The 23,680-nt window shown below is 34.6% G+C and overlaps 1 protein-coding gene across 7 annotated transcripts in view; it reads right to left on the bottom strand.

Annotated features, from left to right (window-relative positions):
• Positions 1 to 23,680, bottom strand: part of CACNB4 (calcium voltage-gated channel auxiliary subunit beta 4) — a 341,773-nt gene that overhangs the window by 71,348 nt on the left and 246,745 nt on the right. The window lies entirely within an intron of this gene.

Raw genomic sequence — 23,680 nt, 5'->3', positions numbered from 1 at the left:
GCCAATATATGTGTGTATTTGTCCCCACCCATATTTTAAAAATCTGGATCCACAAAACAGATTATGTTTAAAGGGCATAATTCACATTTTTAAAATGGTGCTTTGTTTTAGCAAACTTTTCAAGGAACATACCTATTGCATAAAGTTAGGAATACTTGTATGTGGTCCATTTAAGAAGGAAAGGTAAGAAATACAAAAGGATTCTCAAGTATATTTAAGAATGTCCTATGAATCCATAGTCTTCCTTCAAACCTATGGTGTGCTTTAATCAGAATATGAGGCATTCAGAAAACCTGTTTCAAATTGTTAGCAGTGTCAGATATGGCTATATTATGGATTTTAAAACAATTATACAGCAGTAAGTTGAAAGGGATGCTGCTGCCTCTTTTTGGAGAGCATGCATCAATAAAGGCTAATGTCTGCAATTTAAAAGAAAGTGGGCTGCCCCCCAAAATCAATGAGTGAAAAGCCTAGAATACCCAACCTGCTATTGACACTGGGATTTGGCTAATTTCCCAAACTGTCTTCCAACTTTTCAAATTATGGCATGCAACCTTCTCTAGAAAAATAACTCAAAGAATTTTAATTAAAAAAAATAAGAACAGGGTTGTAAGATCTTTTTAATTATTTTAATTATGCTATAGATTCTTCTGCCAACTTTGAAGAATCAGAGATTTTTGTTGATATACTTATTTCTAAGAACCACCTCTAAAGAAGAACAAAACAATCAAGGTCACAAATATGTGATAAAGTGTGAAACTGATGGATCTTTGCTCCCCTTTAAGAGTATGGAAGGAGTTAATTTTGAAGGACCTGCTATGTGTCTAACACTTTACATTTAATCTAAACCATATTCACTGCCTCTTTGGGGTGTCTTTTTATCTGTGGTGCCTAGTATAATGCCTAACTTGTTTTCCAAGTTAGTTTCTACCAATGGTCTGAGTAGTAAAGTTGTTATAAAGTATGAAACAATATAGAAAGGGTAGAAATCCAGCAGACAAATAAGAGAAAGAGGAAACATTTTAGGTATAGGGAATGGTGTAAGCAAAAGCACCAAAGCAAGAAAATAAAAGGGTGAAGGAGGAAGAAAGACTGGAAGATTAAAGATAATGCCAATGTTTCAAGCATGGGAAACAGGGTAAATGGTGAGGATCCCAAGAAATGGTGGCAGTGGAAATCAAGATGAAGGGAACAGATTTAAGAGACATTGCAGAAGTAGAATTAATGGGATTTGGTGAAAGATTGGATATGGGAGTGAAAGAAGAGAGGATAGATTAACATTAAAGATAACATTATAATTACAAATATAGGAAATGGGGCAAAGGTAGGAACCCTGAGAGAATTAGTAAAGTCTGCAGGAAGAGTAATTTTAGGGGAAAGAGAATGAATTTAGTTTTGGATGTTAAGATTTGAGAGTATAATAGACCATGTAGATGAAGAGATCTCATAGATTTGTAAGTAAATAATTACTGGTTATGGAAAGTAAGCAACATAATGCAGTGAAGTCTGAAGAAAAAGAGATAAGAGGAGAACTGGGCAGACTTACTTTTTTTATGTGGTGTAGCATTATTTAGTAGTGCTTAGTGCTACACCAGCATATAAATTTTATATTATTCATTGCTATATGGTGGTGTGGACAAGAAGCTAAATTTAATACTAAATTGATGGCTTTTCAAATAATCAAAATCAGCTGGCCATAAAACAATACTTCTGCTCTACATGTAGAATGAAAACAGCTGATCATTCAAAAAATTCAAAAGAAAACAGCAAGTCCCCAGAAGTAAAACAAATAAAAAGCAAGATAAACCTTTAAAATTCCTTCCAGTGGATATCTTCAACATAAAGAAGATCCAACTCACTTCCAGTTGATCAATGATGGACAGAAACAACTACACCCAGAGAAGGAACACTGGGAAGCGAATGTAAATTGTTAGCACTACTGTCTATCTACCCAGGTTACTTATACCTTCGGAAGCTAATACTTAACGTGCAACAAGAAAATGGTATTTACACACATATATTGTATCTAGGATATATTGTAACATATGTAAAATGTATGGGATTGCCTGTCATCAAGGGGAGGGAGTAGAAGGAGGGAGGGGATAATTTGGAAAAATGAATACAAGGGATAATATTATTTAAAAAAATTACTCATGCATATATACTGTGAAAAAATTTATAAATAAATAAAATTAATAAAATAAAATAAAATTCCTTCCAATACTAGTATTTTAATCTTCTACTAAAAGAAGAATAAATTATTACAAATACTCCATGTCCTGTTCTATGCCTGGTAGCACTGGATGCCCCTCCCCATGCAATTCTGCCCTTTACATTACAGTTTTTCCTTTCAGATGCAACTCAGTTGCATTATTCTGCATGTCTTTATAATTTTTTAATAATAGCTTTTTATTGTCAAAATGCATGTGAGGATTGTTTTCAACATTTATCCTTGCAAAACTTTATGTTCCAATTTTTTCTCTCTCCCTTTCTCCCCTTGAAAGCAAGTAATCCAATATAGGTTAAACATGTATTCTATATAAGTTTTTACTGACTGATATAGTGCTGGACTTGGGCCCAAATTCATCCCCAGATATACCTATATCTCTATATATACATATGTGGTATATAATATACATACATCTGTATATGTATATGTATATATAACATATTTCTGATACATATGTACATATGTATATATCTCAAATAAAATAAAATAAAAAGGTTTGAGGCAATGATATCTAATTTCCATTCCAACTCTATATGCATGATCCTACTCACATCGCTATGTACCTCACCATTGCCCTTTGCATTATCTATAATTTTTATTTCATTATAATCAATGGAACACATAAATAACAATAAATGCATGTTTGCATAATGCCTTAAGGTTTAAAGAACACATGCTTTACAACAACCCTATAACTTAGGTAATAAAAATATCATCCCCATTTTACAAGCAGGGAAACTGAAGTTCAAAGAGAATAAGTGTTTAGTCCAAAATGATCAAGATGGTAATTGCCAACACTGGAATTTAAACCCAGAGCTTTTAATTCCAAGTCTAGTGTTTTGTCAATTACATTGTAATGCCTTTTATAAAGTCATTGTCAGCTAATATAAGCTAAAAAGAATGTACCAGGCTTTGGAGATCTATGATTTTGTAGCTTTGAGTACTTTCACTATTAATGCTTCCTCTGTCCCCTTAATCACTTAGTAAATGGTCTTCAGGATTTGTTGTGGTTGAAAAATTTATTATCCAGTGGTGAATAATCTGGTGATGGAACTAACCAGGGTTAGCTAAGTTGGACTTCAAAGAGAAGGCATATAGTTTTTCCATCATTGGGCCAAATTTAAATCCTATCCAGCTCAGGAGGACCTCCCAAATTGTGTGTATTGTAGCAATGTCTCAAAAAACTAAAGATCATCTTCATGCTATTTAAAAGATCAGAGTACTACTTTAATGGAATTTCACAAATACCCAAAGAAACAAAAGACATTTCTGTAAGAATATGGCTTAAAATATTGAGGGGGTAGGCTCTAATATCAAAAACACACTTATGATTCATGCTTTTCATGAATCACCTTAACCACAAGTCTAAGAAAGTTATAGAAAATTCCATTCTGTATCTTTTCTTACATGCTGGGGGGAGAGAGAGGAGTTGATTTTAAATTTCCATAAAGCTAAAGGGATTGTATTGAACTTGTTTATAGCTTGTGATTTTGAAATTCAGTAATGATGACATACATACAATATCATTTAGCAGACGGAACACTGGAGCTCAAGTCACAAAGATGTGAATTCAAAACCAGCCTCAGACACTTATTAGCTATGTGATTCTAGGCAATCACTTAATCCTGTTTGCCTGTTTTGTCACTTGTAAAATGATCTAGAGAAGGAAATGGCAAACCACTCCAGTATTTTTGCTATGAAAACCCTAGATGGGGTTAATGGATAGAAGGTTGCTCCACTGAGTTCTCTATGAGCTCCACTGAGATTAGTATTTGCCAAAACCTTGATTTATGATGTAAACTTCCTAATGTACCTTTTATTTTTATCTGATTCCTCTATTCCTGCTTAAATGCAACACAATTCCTGGTATGCTTCTCATTTCATTTTTTCAGTCTTCCAAAAGAATTGCAATTAGTGTGCAAATACTATTTTGTTATAATTTCCTGCTTGTAATTTGATATTATTCCATTGTTACATGTTAGAGACACAAACAGTTCTTAGTGTCTCAGTTAATAGTTCTGTAGTTCTGCCTGCTTTGTTTTTGTTTGTCTGGTTGGTTTTGTTTTGGATCTATAACATCCAAGTGTGGTACGGAAATTCTATCTATTGATACATATAAGCAACTCCTATATAACATAGTATCTTAAACACTTAGGTAGCTAGGTGGTTCCGTGGATTGAATGCTAGATCTTAAAATCTTGGACTTAGATTCTTGTGGGCTCTTTGATCCTGATTAAATCACTTAATATCTGTTTACTTCACTTTCCCCAACTATTTGATAGAAATAATAACACTACTTACATATCAGGGCTGATTGGTAAAAATGATCAAATGTGATAGTGTTTTTAAAATAGCACAGTACCTGGCATATGCAGAAACTAACTAAATGTTTATTCCCTTCCCATCTCAGAGAACTCAGAGAGGTTTTGATTTATCCATATTCCCAAAGGTAGTTGGTGGTAAAGGCCGGAATTCGAACCCAGAATCTGACTGTGAGGGCACTATTCACTATCTTCCACTACCTCTTTTTTTTTTTTTTTAATCCCTACTTCACAGTTTTCCCTTCCATTTTGTTCCATATTAAATTGCCTCTTTGTTATAGGTTTGTTAAAGCTTCCAAATAAAGTCATTTGCTTCAGGCTGTTAAGGATCAGAATGAAAGCTAGAAAGCTTCTTTTTCCTTACCTGAGAAAAAAAATAGGCAGGAAATTAGCTTTTTTGTTTCTGTTGTTTCCTGGTGCTTCATTTGACTCTGAGACACAAGTGTTCCATTCATCAAGAATCATAAAACACCAAAAATTATTCCTTAGCTCACAAGTTACTGATTTTGGCAGCTTTTCATGACTATTTTTCAAGTTTTTTAGCATTTACATTTTAGATTTTTGAAGGCTAAAGCAGATTCTACTTTCATGTGGAAAGTACATATGTGCACCCAGAAACGCACACCCCACAGCATAACACACCATCTATTCCTCTCTTATCAAAAATATATCTCAGTATTAGGAATGATTCAATGATAACAAAGGAAAAAAAACTAGTTTAAAAGTATTGGATGTTATATAACATATGAAATAATCTGTATAGAGAATGCAAGACATGTATGAGTATATATGTACATATTTCATATATATATATATATAAATATATATATATGTATATACTTATATCTAAATACCTATTCATTAGCATACTCACCAATCTATCCAAACTATCTCAAATCTATGTATTTATATGTTTGTCTGTCTCTCTAAAATTCTTTTCTTCTTTCTTTGATATCTTTGGGTAAAAGGATAGTAGTGTTTTCCCTTTCTTTTATTTGTTTGCTTGTTTGTTTTTGAGTTTGAGGCAGAGTTCCAGATTACTTTTCAAATGTCTAAACCAATAGATCATTGATATATTGGCTTAAGAATCCTCCATCAGATATCTTTTTCTGTATTCCCCCAAATAAAAATTAAAAAAACAAAACAAAATAAGTATTGGCATTATGGTATAAATGGAAAAAAAAAAAAAAAGCAAAAACAACCAACAACATTAGACTAGGACTTGAAACATAGGATTGGAGAATTTGAAAACTAAAAGGCAATCCGGAAGCTCTTTGGTCCCATACACAAAGGTAATCCTCACTAAGTATATCCAGGAAGTGGCTCTGCCTGTAGACCTACAGAGAAGGAGTATCTACTTCTCAAAACATGCTTCTCTACTTTTGTAGAGCTCAAATTATCAGACTGTTGGGGATTTTCCCTTCTTACCTCAAGCCTAACTTTGTTTTCTTACAACTTCCAAAATTCCAGGTTTTGCCCTCTGAGACACAAGTTCAATCCCTTCTTCACAAAACAGACCTTTGAATACTTGAAGATAGCTATTGAGTTGTTCCGAATTGTCTCCTGTCCAAGCTGAATGTGCTTACTCAGTTCCTTTTACCTATCTTCATTAGACAAGACCTGGGTTATAATCCTGATTCTGCCTTTACCATTTGCATGATTTTAAGTGGGTCACTTCTGAGCTTCCATTTCCTTGTTTGAAACTAAATATAATCAGAGCAGCCTTTCCTGACTCATAAGATTCAAATAATTTAATGCATATAAAGTGCTTTTAAAACTATAAACCATGATATAAATGGACATTATTATTAGCATCTCAATATTTTAAAAGTATACTCAAGACACAGATAAGAGAGGTGAGAAACCTATGACTTTAAGATTAATTTAGCAGTTTAAAAGGTGTATTAAATTAAATTAAGAGGTGTACCAGGTGATAAAAGAATGTTCTCCAAAACTCTGCATAGGACCTGATGAGTTTGATGTTGCTCTTTGGTGCCAAAATAAAATTTTGTAGCACTCACTTATAATCCTTGTTTTGGGGGGAAGGGGAGGCTGGTTAATCTCTTAAATTTGGGAAGCCAAATGGATCTCCACACTAAATCCAGTATGATGAGCTACTGATAGCTACCAGCTGCCTAAGAATGGGTGAATCAACTTAGATCAGAAATTGGAGAAGGTTAAGATTTCTATGATCAATATTGGGATCAGGCCCATGAACAGTGATTGGACTTCTAGGCTGGCAAGATAGGGAGACCCAGTGTCCCCTTCCATTTCCCAGAAAGGCACACTGGGAGGTAAAGTGCCCCATTTACTACCAAAAAAAAAAGCACATTGGGAGATATCAGAATGGCCCCCCTGGAGATGTTCAAAGGCAATTGGTTCCATACCTCAGAACTTACTTTGAGGTAAAACTTTTCCTACCCCTTTCAGATAACTTATCAGTGTTCCTCTATTTCAGGAACTTTCTCTAAATATCCTTTTTCCCAAAAGATGCCATTAGTCACTCAGAGGTTACTAATACCCCAATTATCACTTTGGGAGTCCTTCCAGTAAGCAGTAGCTAATGATCTTTCTTGATTCCAGCTTCCTTATCAAAACACAACATTTCTTTGTACCTTTTCATCGAAGCCCTTCTTAGTAACTGGCTTTCTTTTTCTTTCTTTCTATGTTTTTTTTTTTTTTTTTTTTTTTTGCTATTGTCCAGTTTTTTTTCAGCCACATCTGACTTTTTGTGACCTGATCTGGGGTTTTCTTGGTAAAGACATTGGAGTGGTTTGCCACTTCCTTCTTTAGTTCATTTTACAGATGAGGAAACTGAGGCAGAGTTAAGTGACTTGCCTAAGGTCACATAGCTAGTAAGTGCCTGAGGCCAAATTTGAACTCGGAGAAATGAGACTTTCTGATTCTGGGTGATGCACTTTATCCACTATGCTTCCTAGCTGCCCCAACAACTGGCTAGCAAATTCAGTTAATGACAGCTAAGGAATTAATGACTAATAATGACATAATGACAGTGTGTTTTCTTCTTCAAGCAAAAGCTGCATTTTAAAAGTGATTGTCAATGACAATCAAAAAAGGAATAAATTATATAGAAATTTCTGGCAGCTTGGCAAAGCTGGATTGAGGAGAGCTTTCTGAACAAGGAGACCTTTTAAGACTTCTTAAATTGTTCTACCTACAGGCAAGGTTTTCCCTGTTTAACTCCTCTGCAGCAACTTCCTACTCCATAGTGGCTGATAAAAGTCTTCCTCTGTACTAGGAAGTAGGGCAGAGAAAGTTCAACTTCATTCCAAACCCTATCAAGCTCTAGAAATTATGTAGATACAGCTGTCAAATATAATGGTCTCACTGTTCACATAATCCCACACTACTCCTGTTAACCTTAATTTACTCAACAAATTTAATGTGTCCAAGTTAAAATTGTCATCTTTTTCTCTAATATAACTTTGCCTAATTTTACTGTAAGTGGTGGATGACATTTCTTACTCAACATCGATTCTTTAGACCTAAGGTTCCTTCTAGATCTGAATCTAATCCTATAACATTTCTTTTCCCTTGCCTCCCACATCTAATCACCTACCATTTCCTCTTATTTCTATTTCTATCTCTTGTCTCCATTTCCTCCTCCACAGTCTGATGAGTACCACATTACTTCTTTCTTACCTGGACCAATAAATCTCTCTGCCTCTTTTTGTGAGGGGCAGCTAGGAAGCACATTGTATAGAGCAATGAAATCAGAAGACTTGAGTTTAAATATTGCCTCTAAGACATTAGCTGTTTGATCCTGGACAATGCTTAGCCACTTAATCACTATTTGTGTCAGTTTCCTTGTCTGTAAAATGGGAATAACAACAGTACCTATCTCTTAGGATTGTTATAAGGCTCGGATTGGTTATTAATTGTAAAGTGTTTAGCACAGTTCCTGGCACACATTAAGTAGTATATAACTGTTAGCTGCTATTATTATTAAGTTGATTTCATATTACTCAATGTATGTTCCAACCAAATAGGACCATTCGCCTTCAGCTCTTGATATTTTTTTGTCTGCAGGGCCCTTACTGTTCTTTCAATGGCCACCTTCTGAAATCCTATCCATCTTTTAAGACCTGGACCCAATTCTAGGTCATACATTAAACTTTTCCCTGATTCATCAAGCCAGAATTTCTTTCCCAACTGAATCCCTGACTTCATATAGCACTTTATTTGTATCTTTTTTGTGTTAACTATGCTTCTTATTAACTACTTCAATCCAACCTTACATTTATTGATGTGATATGAAAGCCATTATTAAGCATCTACTATGTGTCAGGAATTGTACTAAGGAGTTGGGATATAAATAAAGACAATTCCTTTCCTTAAGCAGTTTATAATCTAATGAGGATCGACAATACACAAAAGAAAGCTTAAAAGTTGGGAATTGTATCAGAGGACTCAAAGAGCCATGTTGAAGAAGATGGTAGAAGTCTAAAGTAGCAAATGAAGACTTGGTTGGAATTTGGGGCCATCTAAAAAGAAAGTCTATAATAAGAGGAATTTTTTGCTCTGCTTTCCATCCTTCCAATGCAGAGAACTGAATTAACTTCTGAGATAATGAGTTTCCTGGTGATAAGTTTATCTGGTGACTAAATATATCCTGAGACACTACTATGTGCAAGGTAATATACTAGAAAATAAAAAAAAATAAAATGATACATTTCCTGCCCTCAACTATTTTACAATAAATGTAAAAGGATAATTTAACAGGTATGAAAACACAAGGCAGGATATAAGGAGTATAAAAAATGAAGCCCAGACTACTATGAGAAGTTTGAAGCATGAGGAACTGTGTTCTGTATAGGAAGGGAGAAGGGGAAAGCAGAAGATCAAGGAAGTCTTCACAAACTAAATGGCATTACAGGTAGTCTTGCAAAAAAGATCTCAACTAGTCAATACTGAGCAATAAGAAAAATGCATTTCAGCACCAGCCCTGAAGTCAGGAGGACCTGAGTTCAAATCTAATCTCAGACACTTAACACTTTCTTAAGCGAGTTTTTAACCTCAATTGCCTCCACAAAAAAAAAAAAAAAAAAAAAAAAAAAAATTGCATTTCGAATATTCAGGAAGATAAGAACAAAATATAAAGATGGAAGAAGGCAGAACAAGAAAAGGGGAGAAAGTAGTTCTTGGTGTTTGGAATATAGGGTTATATGGATGAGAATAGTGGGAGATGGTTGAGAAAGGTAGTTTGAAATCAGATCAGGTAGTACAAGAAATTTGGGAGTAAAGTGTTTAGATTTTATTAGGATACAATAGAGAATCACAAAAGGGTTTTGAGCAGGAATGATATAATCAAAATGAAACTCAGAATCATTATTCATGTAGTGCTGTAAGACTAGAGAAAGTGAGTGCAAGATAGGAAGACAATTTAGGAGGCTTTTAAAACTATATGTAAATTTGTCATATCATATTTATATCATATCATAGATTTAATGACAGTAAAAACCATACATAGTAAGTACTTAATACATGTTTATTTAGTTGAATTGAAGTTAAATTAGGGTGGTAAGAAAGAAGAGACATATAATCAGGTTTGCTAGGAACTATTAACAAGCCAAAATAACATGCTTACTCTTACAGTTACAAGGCAGAGAGCACTTTTCCCATAAGTGAAAAGATTCTATATCTTTAACTAACTGAAGAATTTGTTGCAAAAAGATCATAAAAAGATTAATGTCCTTAATCAAAATAATATATTTTATTATATTTTCCTGATGTTTACATTGTAATAAAGTCCCATTTATTTGGGCTATATATATAAATATATATTTATAAACATATAAATAAAAAAAGCTTCACTGATGGTTGGGTCAAAAACAAAGGGGCCTCTGAGAGGACGCTAGGAGGAGTTACTTTAATAAGCAGTATATATTAACTTTCTTGGTTCAGTGTTCCTGCATCCCTCCAATTGCTGACACTTAACCATCTACTGGTTTAGTTCTCATTCACTCAGGCTCAGGGATCAATCACCAATCTACTAATCCAGGTCAAAAAAAAAAAAAAAGGCCCCATCATTTTTATATTCAGAAGGATCACCTTCAAGTCTGCCTTTTTTTGGGGCCTTGTATTTTGGATTTAGATGTCTGGGCTCATGGTCATCCTGACACAGTAGATCAAGGAGAAAGATAGGGCTGACATGCTCCCATGATAAAAGAATTCTGTATGAAGCACAGAACTAAACATTTATTGTTGCCCTATTTTCTTCAACATGGATTGTCCTGATAACTATGTGTTGATCTTCCTAATATGTTCCTATAGATTCCTGTCAGGTCCTTACTGGTCTTTGTATTTGTTTACCCCTTTGAACTGTGGATGGCATTCAATTTACTCTTCCTCAACAGGACTTGAATCATACCTTTTTTTCTCAGAAAGGTTATTTTCTGTGGGTCTAGAAGGATGGGGGCGGGGAAGGGCCATCCTCCATAGGGAACTGAAATTCAGTGCTAATAACAAGTTTCTTTCTTATACCTTCTAATTAACTTCCCCAACACAACAACTCATAATGTGGTACCATGTCTACTTTTCCTAAACTTTTGTCCCTTCCTGTTCCTCTGAGACTGGGATCCTGCCTTATGCTCATCAGTATTACTAGCACCTGGAATACTTCCTTGGAGGCCTTGTGGTTAGTGCCCTAATTTCCAATCCTGGCTTTCCCTTGTAAGATGCTGACTTGCTGCCAACCGAATGGCACATTGTCAAGCAGAATCTTGGCTGAAAATGAGAAGTCAGGAGGACATCAGTGAAATTCCAGGTTTCAAGTATTACAAAGTGAGAAATGTAAAGCATACAATTCAAGCATATTAATTCTATTAAATATATAATAATGATTATCTTTCATTAAAGTCCCACTCTGATGCCTCCTTTCAGAACAGCACAAAAATGACTAGGTTTCAAGAAACTATACCAGCATCACAAAAGATCTGGTGGGTCCAACCCAGATGTAAAGGCTAAGAATTTCCAATAACCATACTACATAAAAGTGTCTTATTATCAGAAAATTAACTATTGAGAGATGATTTTAATTTTCTTTTGGTCATAACAATTTGTGAATCTGCTAAAATGTAGAGAGATTGCAACTTGAATTAACAAATGATGAAATTATATAGCCTTGAAGTAAATATTTATTTGATTTATCTCCTCCTTGCCTCACATCATTCATACTAAATTATATCCTCCTTCACTTCTGCCTCACTTGAAAAGTGACTTTTCTTCTTGCCAAAACAAACAATATTTCATGTGCTCTTCTCATTATAAACTGGCCCCATTACTATCCCTACTTATCTTCAGTCTTTCCCAATCTCCTGGTTCCTTTGCTATTGCTATCCTCAGTCTCTCCCAATCTCCTGGTTCCTTTGCTATTGCCTACAGATATGTCTGTCTCCCCATCATTAAAAAAAATAAAAACCTCATCTGATCTAACCAGCCCCTCTAGCTATCATCTTATACCTCAGCCCCAACTATGGCCAAGCTTATTGAGAAAGTTAAGTACAATGTGTCTATTTCTTGTCTTTCCTCTTTAGCTTTCTTTATATATGTGTGTGTGTATATACATATATATATATATATGAAAAAAGAAAAATAGAAAAGGGATACAAAACAAAAGAGAACATTATCATGTGCCTAGCAGAACACCAGGGAGGATTCAAAATATATAACAACAAATTACCAGATCAAGAAAGTATATATAGGTAGAAGAAATTATATTCATGCGAGTCCATTTTTTTCTTTATTTCCTTGTAAATTGTTATTTGGTTCTCTGCTATGCATCTTATTTACTTCCCCCCCCCATTATCCCATCCCACCCTCAAGCAAGTTACAATTAAGAAAATATATATTTATTTATACATATGTAGATATATATATAATATACACACACACATATACACACTCACACAAACACACCCCACATATGCATATATCTTTCCTATCCTTGCTAACGCTTTAATTTTAATTCTGCTCCATAACTTGCCTCCTTGCTATTACTTAACCTCCACCCAAGGATTCCTCCCTTGTCTTCTTCCCTCATCTTTTTGCTTACCTATCCACCCATCCCACCCCCTTTATTTTTTTTTAATAGATTTTGGATATATGGACCCTTCATAGTATGTGTGTGTGTGTATTTATACACACACACACACATATATAGTATTGCCTATTGACACATTCCCAATATGAGTAGGTTTTCAAAACTACAAGCCCTCCTTTCCCCTCTAATGCCTCTAATCCTATTCTTCCTCTGTACCTCATTTGTACAATTATTATTTTAACTTTAACCCTGGTAATTTTTCTTTTGAGCTCCCTTATTGTTGATGTGAATCTTAAACATAAAGAATGTATTTCCCATGTAAAAAAAAATAAACAATTTGTTCATATTTAAATAGTTTGTCTATGTTGAGTTCTTTAAAATTTATCTTTCTTTTTTTCCCCCTGAGGTTGGGGTTAAGTGACTTGCCCAGGGTCACACAACTAGGAAGTGTTACGTGTCTGAGAGCAGATTTGAACTCTTGGGTCCTCCTGAATTCAAGGCTGGTGCTCTATCCACTGTGCCACCTAGCTGCCCCAAAATTTATCTTTGATATTGGCTTTTATATGTTAAATTTTCTGTTAAGTTCAGGTTTGGTTGATAGAAAGTTCTAAAAATCTACAAATTCATTAAAGATTTGTTTTTCTTCATTCAAAATTATAAATAATTTTGTTAGACATGATATTTTTGGCCATAGGCCTAGTTCTTTTGATTGTCAATAGATATGATTCTAGTTCTTGCGGTTTTTTATCGTAGCTGCTGATAAGTCTTATACAATTCTAATTGTAGCTCCAGCATAGTTGAATTACTTTTTTCTTGTTTCTTGCACAATTTTCTCTTTGATCTGGGGGTTTTAAATTTGCCAATAATATTCCTGTATATTTTCCACACAGGATCTCTTTGAAATGATAATCAGTGGATACTTTCTATTTCTACTTTCCCCTCATGTTCTCTCACTCCTAGGATAATTTTCTTGGATTATTTCCTGAATTATTTTGTCAAGTTGGTCACAACTTTCAGTCAGTTCAATTCTTCTTATATTTTTTTTTTCTTCTTGATTTGTTCTCCAGATCTGTCATTTTTCTTATATCTCACATTCTTTCTATTTTGTCATTCTTTATAATTTGTTTTGCAATTTCTTGGTCTCTCATAGTTTCACTGGCTTCCCTTTGCCCAATTCTAATTTTCTTTCCTTCCTTCCTTCCTTCCTTCCTTCCTTCCTTCCTTCCTTCCTTCCTTCCTTCCTTCCTTCCTTCCTTCCTTCCTTCCTTCCTTCCTTCCTTCCTTCCTTCCTTCCTTCCTTCCTTCCTTCCTTCCTTCCTTCCTTCCTTCCTTCCTTCCTTCCTTCTTCCTTTTTTGCTGAGGCAATTGGGGTTAAGTGACTTGCCCAGGGTCACATAGTTAGGAAGTGTTAAGTGAATGAGATCAGATTTGAACTCAGGTTCTCTTGACTTCAGGGCTGGTGCTCTATCCACTGCACCACTTAGCTGCCCTCATTTAAAAAAAAATAATAAGTATTAGTGTAAGCACCTCTAATTGTGGTGTAGGGAAATGGGGCCTCAAGCTTCCCTTCAACTTTCCAGGAACCACAAACCAAGAGCTCTATTTTCCTGCAAGTATCCAGAGCCAGCAGTGTCTCTGACCCACTACCTCTATACCCACTGGGTGCTGGTTCTGCTGGTTCCTTCTCACCTAGGGCCTTGTCTCTATAGCATAGCTGAACTTGGTTTTCTCAATTATCTGGGATTCCCTCAGTCTTCCCTGACTCAACAAACACTCCAGGTGGTGAAAGTCTCTGTGGTTCCTGCTGAGACCCAGCCACATTTAATTAACCAAAGCGGTCCCCATTTGATGTTTCTGGAGCTAGCTCAGAGGTGTTTATACTTCAGACAAGTTAATCCCCAGCCAGAGGTCTTTCTTCAGATCTTCTAGGGTAATAAGAGGAGAACCCTTGTTCTGCCCCAAATTTTCTTGATTTTTCATCAGTCTATGTTGCTCTAAGGTGCAAATTTGTTCTATTTGTGGGGGAAATCAGGAGAGCTTGAAAATTACCAATCTACTCTACCATCCTCCCAGAATTCTCCCTTTTGTTTTCTAAACTCTACGATTTAGCTTCCCACATCAGTATTCAATTGAAACTGCCTTCTCCAAACTTAGCAATGATGTCTTAATTGCCAAATAGAATAGCCTCTTTTCCTTTATTATTGTACTGATTTTGATTACCTTCTCCTGTATCTACTCTTTTCTCTAGTTCTCCTCATTGCTTGACATCTTCTTTTCAGCATTCTTTGCTGGTTTTTCATTCATGTCATATCCACTAATCATGGGCATTCCCCAGTTTTCTGTTCTGAATCCAGTTCTCTTTTCATTCTATACTATCTCACTTGATGATCTCATCAGGTCCCATGAGTTCAATTATCATTTTTATTCAGATGATTCCTAAATATACATATTCTGCCTATCTTTCTGCTAGACTACAGTAACATAGTTCTCACTGCCTTTTGTATAACTAGAGATGAATGTCCCATAGGCATCTCAAATTCAACATATCCAAAAGAAAATTCAATGTATTTCTTCCCAAATCCTTTCCATTTAAATTTACTGCTAGAATCATTTTTGAAGTCATGACTGCATGGGCTAGCCTACCACTCCTTTGGCATTGTCTTCAGGAACCCTGAGGGACATGGTGAGTGTGAGGATAATTGATAGATAATACATGTTTGTGGAACTGATCAAATATATTCAACACAATAAACTCAGATAACAGAGCTAGAAATTTGTGTTATCACAGAATATTATGCTTTGATTACTATCAAGATTAAGCATATCTCATATCAAGTTAAACACTTCAAAATCTCATCTGAATAACAATTTGGTCTTATTGGGTTTTGCATGTTAGAATCAATTTTTTTGTTGCCCTTCTTGTTTTAAGAAAATCTGCAGGGGCAGCTGAGTGGCACATTGGATAGAGCACCAGCCTTGAAGGCAGGAGGACCTGAGTTCAAATTTGACCTCAGACACTTAATATTTCCTAGCTGTGTTATCCTGGGCAAGTCACTTAACCCCCAATTGCCTTAGCAGAAAAAAAGAAAAAGAAAATCCAATAAGTGCAGTTTTAAATTTAAGAAACAATAGGCTCAAAGTTGGCTGGAATATGTTACTTGTGTGTGGGAAAAAGGTGAAAAATTTACAGATTAAGCACATATTGATCAGGGACTGTTATCTAAAGCCTTAAAAGCCTCAGTTTGGGAAGCATATGATTTTAGATAAGGTCTGGACTATATTCTATTGTTCAAAGAAGGACACTGGTGAGAAAGCTATATATCTACTATATTCCACTGATCAAATAGGGGAACAGTAGACTTATGTGACCAATCACAACATATAGAGGGTGGGATTTGAGGGGGTTCTTTGTCTGAAATGTATAAAAGTTGGGAACATTTTCAAGGCTCTGGCCCTATCCTGCTATGAAATTTGGCTCACAGACCAGGATGAGGTCCGCTTCTCAAGATTCTAATAAATAATTCTGCTTTCTATGAGTGGTCTATGTAGTAGTCAATTTGGGTAGGTCTTTTTGTCCCAGACACTTGGAACCTAGAATATATTTTCCTGTAGAAATATATATGGTGGTTAGATTCTTAGGCTATCTCACAGAAGGCTAACCACACTGATACTATTTGTTTCATATGACTAGAGTTTTCCTCTCCTAGGTAATTAACTAAAGAGTGAACTTTCCTACAGGCTACTAATTTTAGAGTGGAGAGGGCTTTCAATACTACTTTCATAGAATCATGGAATTTGAGATTTGACCTGTGGCCATCTATTCCAACCCAAACTGGAAAAGAATCTCTACTACCATATTTGACAATTGACTAGTTATTTTCAATCACTATTTGGAGAGTTCTGGTGAAGGAGGACTCCCCGTTTCTTAAGGTAGTTTATTCTATTTATGGATAGTTCCAATAGTTAGGATCTTTTCCTCCCATTAAACTTAAATTTGTCATTTTTCAACTTTTACTCATTGTTCCTGATTTTTCTCTGGGCCAAAAAGAGTGTCTATTCCTTCTTCCAAACAGAAGCCTTTCACTTACTTCAATATGATTATTATGTCTGTTCTCCAAGCTCATTCCAATTTTCTTCAGCTAATTCTCATATTTTATGGCCTCAAGGTCCTTCATTTGATTCCCCCCCCCCAAAAAAAAAAATCTGCTCTGATTATTCCTCAGTCCAGGGCACTTGACTACAAGTGTAAGTTTAATGATAAGGTTGTTTTCTCTTTCTCTCCTAACACAAGGAAAGTAGATGAAAATGGTTAACAGAATAAGACTATAGCTAAATATCTATTATCATGAAAGCCAGGAAGTCAAGCTGAGTTTCTATTCTTTTGGGGAACTAATAAGAGCAGGAAGGAAAAGCAATTAAAGGCAATTAAGGAACAAATGTGAGTGGATGATAAGATAATCAATGCTAGATCAGGGGGTTAGAATAAAGCATCATACATCAAGTTAGCAACCAAACTAATTCAAAATTTTTATTTTTCAAAATAGTTCATATTTATAAAATGCTTTAAAATTTACAAAGCATTTTTCCCCTCACAGTGCCCTAAAGCAGAATATTTTTTTTTTTTTTTTTAGGGGGGGGAGGAAGAATACTTTAATAAGAGTTATTCTCTCCATTTTAAAAGTTGTCTGGAATTTTATAGACACACTTTTAAAATGTCTGGGTTTGAGTGAAAGGCAAAGAGGTATTTATTTATATAATTAAAAAAAATCCAAACCTATGATTTAAATAATGTAAGGACTTATATGGGGAGGGAATTCCATTCACCAATGGAAATGGACAATTGTCCTGCAATTTATTGTCTTAGACAGCTGCTTGGGACTCTTAGAGGAGGCCTAGACTAGCTTGAGCCCAAGATGGCATCTAATCCATAACTTTTTATGTGTCTATGTCTATGTTGATCTAAGAAAGTTCTCATGTTCTTATGAAGAAGCAGAAGACAAAATACCAGGGAGGCAGAATTATGATACATTCATAGGATTGATGTCACGTAAATAAAATGCATCATGGATCTTCTATCTGCTGCTATATACAAATCCAGATAGTAGGGACCAGAGAAAAAGGAAAATAAAATCTGCAACTAGCAAAATGGGGATACACAGCTGGTGATGGATGGTGGTCAGAGTCTGGGTAGAATTTCTAAAATAGAGTTGTCTCCTCTCCTTTCCATTCATGCCATCCACCCTCTCACACCTACACACACGTACATACATATGAACTATCTGAGACAAATGCATTTATATTTTGTATTTTCTGCAATGGCTTCGTCCAGACTTCTGCACAAAGCCATTATTTCATTTCTGTTTGAGATATATGGTCTTTTTCAAAATGTATACTTTTAATAATACAAACTAGAATCCATCAATATCTCCTTACTCTATGACATTCTTGACAGGAATCTACTTAATATTCGCGAGTCTTCCTTTAAAACTCATGACATTGTCTTTATCAGCCTTAGCGTAATAGGTTGCATTTCCATAGAACTTTAAAGTTTATAAAGTGCTATATAATATTGCCATATCATACTATTTATTTAAATTGTATGATGCTACATGTTATTATATAAATATACATCAACATGAATCTATCAGCAAAAATCTAATCATAAAAATTGACACAATGCTATATTATATTATATCATAATGATATTATAATATGATGTTATCTCATTTTATCCTTACAACAGTCCTAATTTTACAAATGAGGAAAGTGAGGAACGAATAGGTAAAGTGGCCAGGGCCAACAAATATATGAAATTAGATTTGAACTCAAGTTGTCTTGACTTCAGGTCCAGGTGCTATAGTTTCTGTGCCACCTAGTTATCAATAGCACAGGGATCAGTGTAGTACAAGGACCATTTTTTTTTTTTTTTGCTCTGGTCCACGACCAGCCTTCCTCCTCAAGACAATCATCACTTTGACTGTAGCTTTAATGACACTGTATAAAATCAATGATACAGGCTACTTATACCAAACATAGGTCCCTCTATTGCCTTCTGGGTGATCAGTAATTGTGTTTTTTCCCTCACAAATTTCTATTGGTTTAATGATTAGTAAATAGATACTCAATTGACTAAGAAAAATGAGCATAAGAACCCAGATTAGAATTGGAAAATATGTTAATAGTCATTGAGTCCATTCCTCTCATTTCACAGGTACTGTGGAGCTTCATATTAAACAATGTAAGAAGGGAAAAGTTGGGGACTGGTGAAGGGAGAGGCATGAAGAATAGAAGCAAATAATCAGCATTAAAAACACCATCAATTTCAAGCAAGCCTTTATGGTGCCATCACATGTGATTTATTTTTTTTTTAATAGAACATTCAGAAAAAAATTCACAAGGCTTTGGAATAAATGAGGAGGGTGGTTAAAACACAATACAAGAAACTCAGGGCATAAAGGAAGGGGCAAAGAGCCAATTGTTTAGAATAAACATAGGAAAAAATGTAGTTGTGAGTTACCCTGTCAAAGGACATATATATATATATATATATATATATATATATATATATATATATATATGTATATATATATATATATATATATACATACATACATACATACACACATACATATATATGTTTATGTTTATAAATTTGCCCAGATTGGATGTGCAAGGGGACTAGTCATATTAACGCCCAACATGTGAGTTTTGAGTTAGTTCATTACTTCTTAGGCAATCTGATTTCCGCCATCACCACCACCAACAACAACTAAGCATTACTAGTTCTCCCCTCCACTCTTCTACTTACTCCTTAACCCCACATGAGAAGAGAATGAAAAGAGGGTTAGAATCCATCACAAATGAGAGACAGAATGAAAGCAATATATTGAATTTATTATTGATTAAAAATGAAAATAAGTTCTACATAACAGAAATTTGCATTTCATATACAATTCTCTTTATTCTACAAGATATAGATATAGATATATAGATACCCTCATTTTGTTTAGTATTTGTTCAATTAAAAAGAATTTTAAAGAAAAGAAAAACATAGACATAGAAACACCTAGCCAAGGCAGTTTTGCCAATGGAAAATGTAAACTTAATGTGGGGACCATTTACTACGAAACATTATAAAGACACTGAAGGTCTATGAAAAATCAGCTTCTGACAGCCAGAATATTCTAAATGATCAGAAAATGAATTGCTAGAAAAGTTATTACCCACAAAGAGTAGTTCTGAGTGAGGGAAATAAAGTAAATGCTGATGAAGTTATCAGCATTCTTCATCATGTTCAGAACCATCACTTATCTTTTAATAGACTGCTGATTCAAGCTGGCATAGAAACTATTGCAGCAAAAATGCCTTGTTAAAAACTAAACTGGAAGAAAAATTATGTTCTGGCACCATCTTTAGAGGGGCTTCTCTTTTCCTCTTCTACTAATACTGCAACAACTGAAAGAAGGATGGAATGTCAACTTAAAATTTACCACTACTATCTATATCAGGTATGTGTCTAGTCTTTTACTATTTACAAAACATCTTCCTTACAATAATATTTAAATATAAATATTATTATTTCTATCATATAGACAAAGAAATTAAAAGAAGTAAGACTGTCTTCTGACTCCAAATCTACTGTATTCTCCTTGGACTGAAAGATCATCTCCATGTAGGATAGGAAGGCCATGGAGGCCCTTCCTGATTTCCCTAATTTTTAGTGCTCCTCTATCCCCTCTCCCCCAATTTACTTGTGTGTACTAGATATATAATTACCTCAGTTTTTGAGGAAAAAGACATTCATTGCACATTAGCAGATACTCAGTCAAATCCATCTTAAATTGAACTGAGTCACCAAAGAATGGGCTAAATGGTGAGAAGTTTCTGGTGGAATGCTATACAATATTGTTTTCCTTGAGAGTGGAATGAATGCTTGATGTAGTTAGAGGCCTGCAATTACAGTTCCTGTTCTCTTACTGATTATTACCTAGGGTACCTTAATCACCTAAAAGCTCTGAATCTCAGTTTCCTTATTTATAAAGCAAGAAAGAAGACTAGATAATTTCTCAGTTCCCCTTTATTTCTAGGCCCCTTCCTATGACCTTGACCACTGGGATTTGAAGTTAACTCACAATTATAGGCATTAGCTAAAGTTTGTTTACTTAGGAAGGTTATGGGAACCGTATATTAAGTGAACTCAAAATCTTTGTCCCATTACACACTGTCTCATCAGGGGCAAATGAAAACTAAAAGAAAATGGTGACTTCCCTTAAATATTCCAAACAAGAACCAAGAGATAACTCTGAGATAAAGCATAAAATGGAAAGGATAGCAGTGATAACCCCTCTACATCTTCCTTTGCAACATATTGAAATTCACATTGGACAACTCTTTACTAGTGACTTAAAATTCTATTCAGTTCAAGCCAAAAGAAGTGCCTGGTTCCAAGTTTTCAAAGCTTCCATTAAAAAAAAGAGACTGATTTTTTTTTTTTTGTTTCATTGAATTCATCCATTCATGATTAATTGGTTAGTTAAACACTTCTAGTTTCATGAGCAGCTGGGAATTTCTCCAGCTGTCAGTAACTTTAGCAAAGATTCAAATCTTCCATTATTATATATGGAAATAGAGTTGCTGTTTCTCTTTAACTAATCAGAATTGAATGATGACCTGTCCTGCTATTGGCTGATAACTTCAGGGTTTATAGAAATCTCCTGCCTCCTTTAGCTACTGGGTTACTGTGAGGTCTGCCAAAACAGAGCATGTTCCAGGTACCTCTTGTTCTCTGCTGTTAAGAGGGAGTGGGTGGGAGGTGGGGGGAGGAATCCATTTAGAACTCATAAATTGGTGAAGCTCAATGCAGATATTTCCATTTAATGATAATAACAACTGTTCTTGTCTAGTTTCTGCCAATTCAAAAACAATTGAAACCATTGGTTTCAAAATTTATCTAGTTCAAGATATTAATATAACAAAAAGCTATAACAACAGTAAGAGTGGAGGGAAGCTGTGTAAAAAATTGACAATCAAATAAAAAGCTATTTTAAAGTATTGGGTAACCTAATTTGGGGGGAAAAAAGAAAGAAAAGGAGAATTTTTTTTTACTTTTCCTCTGGTTCTATAATCAAATATTGAAAAAGTAATATTTTCCAGCTCATTTTGGATCTGTGCCATGTAGCATGCATTAGAATGCACTCTAAGCCACTATAATTAAATACAGAACAGATTTGAAGAAAGATGTGAAGAAATCAGATCACAACAAAAGTCTAGGTCCAATGTTTATGGAAATAGCCTCCTTCACATAGAAAGGTATATTACACTAACCTGTTGCTTTTCATCCTGCTGTCAAAATCAATGAAACATCCTATTTGTCTATCAGCAGTTCCTTTGTCACACACTGACATGGCATAAATTGTTCCTACCTGTCTTCCAAAATAAAGATGTATTCTCCAATGGGAACCTCTCTCACTCAGGCTAAAATACTAATTGGAGGTCTGCATCAGGAAAAAATAATGAATGAATAAATTAATTAATTTGAGCCTATTGTCAAAATTATTAATTAATTTAATATAAGCACTAATTACTGATTAAGTATTTAATAGCTGATTTTTTATTAGTGTTGAAAGCACCTATAAGTAGGTGATAATATAATCAATGTTTCATCAAGTATATTCCACAGATCTCACATTGTCTGGAACTTAGGAAAAGTTAATATGTTCAGATCTTTGTTTTAAAGCTATGATTATTCTTCCTTTTATCTGCATGTCACATCACACATGCTCAAAAGGCAATCATAATCAGAAAGGGCTGGGGACTGAAAAAACTATGAGGTAAACTAGAGCAAAGGAATAGATACACACATATGTATACACATGTATGTATATATGTATATTAAGGTACATATTATATATTTAGTGTGTGTTGTTACATTATATAAATTTGTGCGTATTAATTATGTACATAGATACATGTATGTATCTCTGTATGTGCATATACATACCTTAGCTCCACTTCACAATTCATTTTTTCAATTCCCAGCTCTTCCTGATAATTTTCCTTTCAGACACATATGTATATTATATACATAGATATATGTATATATTATATATATAAACATCATATATATATAATCAGGAGCCAAATTGAACAATTCAGAAAAAAAATTATAAAATACTTATTACATGCTAAGTACAATGGATACAAAGAAAAAAAAATACGAAATTCTTGCCTTTGGGGACCTCAAATTCAGTTAAGAGATACAATGTGTATACCATAAATTTAATCCATAGCCCAAATCCCCCTAAATATGTATATGAATGTATGGATGGATATATATGGAACAGCTTTGATTCTGGAGTTTTGACCCACACAAAGATCAGAAGCTACTCATTTGGAATCAGAACATTTGATCACTAGACAGCAAGGGGTAGGAAAAGGGAAAAGTTGCAAATTGTAGAAAGCTAGAGCAGATTCCAATAACTAGTCAGAAATTGATAGGGAATGTGAAACTCCCAGGGAAGCATGCATCAGATCAGAGCAGTCATCCAGACAGCAATGAGAAAGCAGATAACCATGATTAGGAACAGAGTAGGGACACCCACAAGAAGTAAGACAAGGCTCCAGCAATCTAGAGTGTGACAATTCAGGGGCAAAGGTTGTTTTCTCTGGGAACTGTTTTTATATTTTCTACCTGGTTAAGGAACTGTTGCCAAGGTTTGAGTGAGGCAGGCCCACAAATGTGAAATGGGAAAAATAATAGATCTGGTTTTAAGTTTTGGGAAAATGGACACAAGTTAGACCAAAAGTTGACTAAAGAGAAAGAGTGGTGATAAGTAATTTCCTCAAAATTATAAGGAATTATATTGAATTTGTCCAAAACTTGTATATGATTCATATGCTAACTGTTCAGACTTTAGTCATAATACACCTCCCCATTCCCCCATAGATGTAGAACTTGAAGATTTTCATGTATTATGTCAGCTGATCTTCACAAAACCTGAGGTAAATAATGCAACAATTCACCAATGCTTTCAACTACTCCATATAAGTAATTAACTCACCAAAATT

This window comes from Sminthopsis crassicaudata, chromosome 3, assembly GCF_048593235.1.
Source record: "Sminthopsis crassicaudata isolate SCR6 chromosome 3, ASM4859323v1, whole genome shotgun sequence".
Classification (NCBI taxonomy): Eukaryota; Metazoa; Chordata; class Mammalia; order Dasyuromorphia; family Dasyuridae; genus Sminthopsis; species Sminthopsis crassicaudata.
This window is presented reverse-complemented; position numbering and strand designations above follow the sequence as displayed.